The sequence below is a fragment of the Tenrec ecaudatus genome, chromosome 5 (genome assembly GCF_050624435.1).
Source record: "Tenrec ecaudatus isolate mTenEca1 chromosome 5, mTenEca1.hap1, whole genome shotgun sequence".
Taxonomy (NCBI): domain Eukaryota; kingdom Metazoa; phylum Chordata; class Mammalia; order Afrosoricida; family Tenrecidae; genus Tenrec; species Tenrec ecaudatus.
In genome coordinates, this window is record NC_134534.1 from 1,539,208 (window position 1) to 1,542,537 (window position 3,330).

Consider the following 3,330-nt stretch of genomic DNA (forward strand, 5'->3'; position numbering starts at 1 on the left):
TTTCGTGCACCAGTATCCCACACCCTGAGTAACCATTCCCAGGGGTATTCTCCAGGCTTTTGCTTGTACGTATTTGAGAACTCGAGCAGGTCTTTATGTGTGTAGCGCACTTCTTGGATAATCCTCTCAACCTCACCTGTAGGAGGTTTCTGAGACTTAATTTTAGTGACAGGTCTAGTGGAAATAATGGGTGGTGAGGGTATTTCCTGGGTGCTCTCAGCAATATCTTGCGAGGCATCTTCCTCAGGTAATGCTACTGATGCAGCCTCACCTGGCATATCAACTTGAATAGTTTGGCTAATCTGCTCAGGTGTTTCTAAGGGCTCAATATCCTCTTCTTCTGGATCATCAGCCCATATGTTCCCATCCCATGTTTCAGGGTCCCAACTTTTCCCAATTAATGCCCTTACTTTGGTTTCAGACACTACTCTAGATCTGCAATGCAGCTGCCGTTGTAATTCAGCCACTCGTATAATGAGACTCTGGACCTGGTTCTCAGCAATGTCAGCTCTTTTACTAGAGGAGAGAAGGCTCTCCTTTGTAGCAAGATGAAAGTTTTCAAATCTGTTAGTCTGCACCTGAGGCGTGCTTTTGAGGCTCTGAGATCATCCCTCTCCTTAATCACACTTTCCACTGTACGAAGGACCAGCCAACCAGCTTCCTTATACTTGTCATTATCACAAAACTCCTGGAAAATATCAAATAGACGATTGCCTAGAGCATCTCCTTTATCTAGCACGTCATCTACTTTAGGTGCTACTTTAGGTATTATCTTTGCTATTTCACACCATGGATTAGTACGGGTAGTAGACGTATCCACATCAAGACTAAATAGGTTGGAAAGCCAATTTAAGAAATCCATGTTTATAGTTTATTTCTCTAGAAGCACTCCTGGTATCAAAATGTATTGGACAGGGTTCTCTAGAGACAAACCAGATTGCTAGTAATTATATATAAATATATTTATAAAGATAGATATATAATTCAAGAAATGAACCATTAAATTATATACAGATAGATAATACAAGAAATTAACAGTTAAATTATAAAGCAGTGAAACACTAGCAGTCCCTTAAGGCTTGAGAGCTGCCAGTTGCCAGTCCCCTTCTGTAGAGAGAGCTGGGCTATATATACCTAGGCAGCAAACAGCAAGGCAGGTCCCCAAATGTCATCAACTGTCAGTCCCCAGCTCCAGAAATGAACATTCCAATCGTGTGGGCTTAAAGGGACCTCAACTTACAGTGACACAGTCCACAGGCTAGGCATCCCACAGGTAGCGTACCCCTTTAAGCTGAGGCACAGAACAACCAAGGTGAGGCTCATCGAGCCATTTATCCCTCTGCCCTTCAGTTAATCCTACTTGTGTTTATCGGCCAGGCTGGCACAATAAACTATAGCAGCGCCCACTTGTCGGAAGCAGGCCACAGCCCGAGGAAGCGTCCTGCCGTGGATTTGCATCAGGGCTGTGACCAGAGGACGGTGTTGCATTCCACCTCATCTGTGTATGCTGTTCCCACTGCTCGAACAGGCCCCTCCCTAATGCAGGGCGCTCACACCCTGTAAGATCACAGCACCAGGTTGTCTGGGTGTTAGCTGCCAAACCACAATCCTAGCCCAGCACAAAACCTTCTTCCTGAGAGGGTGGGGCTAGAGGAGATGCTGGGGTGGAGGAGTTCCTGGAGCCGAGGAAGGAGGGGAGTCGGGAGAGGCAGTGGCCGAAGGCCAGAGCCAGTGCCCACTTGCTGTAAAAGATGGCAGGCCGACCCGCTGGAACGCAGCTGAAACCCAACAGAGAGGGCAGGCACACAGACCTCACTGAGAGGAGTCTTAGGGAAGTCCCAAGACAGCACCCTGAGAGGGGTGAGAACCTGTGGGGGGCAGTCTGCTGGGTGCTGCTCCTCACAGCTTTCACCCCACTGTGAACTTGGGGCACAAAGCAGCCCAGACTTGTTAACCATAGAGCTCTGGAGACTGGTACCCTGAAATGAATCTTCCAGAATCAAACCCATTGCTAGCAAGTCCACTCCAGCTCAGAGTGGCCCTTCAGGATGGGGCAGATTGGCCCCAGAGGGCTTCCCAGGCTAGACATCCTGCCCAGGGCCGGTGGGTGGGGGGAGGCTCGCTATCTTCCCTCCAAGGGGCTACTGGATTTGAACTGCCCACTCTCGAGTTAGCTCCCACTGCTCAACTCACAGGCTCAACCCAATCAGACTGTCCGGGATGAATGTTAGGGGGTTCTGGGGGGAGGGGCTGGGTTTCCAGCGGCTTCCTTCCCCAGTTTCTAGAGGCTCCCCTTTCTGTGCTTGCAGGCCGTCTTGTCCCCACAGCTCTCTCTAACCACACCCAAACCGCACTCCCTGTGGAAATGCATCTTTCCGATGGTCTCAGGAACTGAGACACTGCTCCTCTCTCAGTCACCAGGCGGGTCCACCCACATGCAGATACCCCCACATACAAGTACCTGGCATGAGGACTGCTACCCATGCTACACCATGCTTCAAGACAAAATTTCATTTATTTGTCACTAGAAATAAATATATCACAATATATAATTACATAGTTTTTGATTCATCACTATGCTTTATGTTCAATTTGTAACAATGAAAATATATCCTGCCTATCAGATATTCACATATGACGATTCATAACAGCAAAATGACAGTGATGAAGCAGCAGCGAAAATAATGTGATGGTTGGAGGGTCACCACCACATGAGGAGCTGTGTGAAAGGGCTGTGGCACTAGGAAGGTTGAGAACCCCTGCTCTAACAGGACCGTTGGCACTGTCGCATCTGCTGGGCCCTGTCACCGGGTGGGGGCACACATTCACAGGCTCTGGGGTTCAGGGCAGGAGCCCTGGCGGCCAATGGGCTCTGTGTTGGGCTGCTCACCGCAAGGTCAGCAGCTCGAAACCACTAGCTGCACAGGGGAGAAAGAAGAGTTCGCCTGGAAGACCCACAGGGGCAGCTCTAGCCTGTCCTGTGGGGTCGCTCTGAGATGGCTGTGAGCGAGTGGGGATGAGGACCGCGGCCCTGGTCGTGCGTTGGTTAGACCCCAGGACCTCCTCCCGAGGAAGACAGACCAGGAAACCCAAGGGGGCCGTCCCATTCTGTGCCGTAGGGTCGCTGCAAGATGGGGGGTGGGGGGGCGGGGAAGACTCTGCTTGACTTTTCAGTTTGGGGAGTAGGATGTGGCCACCCTTGGTGTAGGGAGCATACCCTACCGACCAGCAACTGTCTTCTGCGCCCCCGTATTTCCCTCTTCCACTTTCAGACCGCACGCACCCCATTCCAAGGTCCCCGAAGTCTCGGCACACCATAGCAGCGACTTG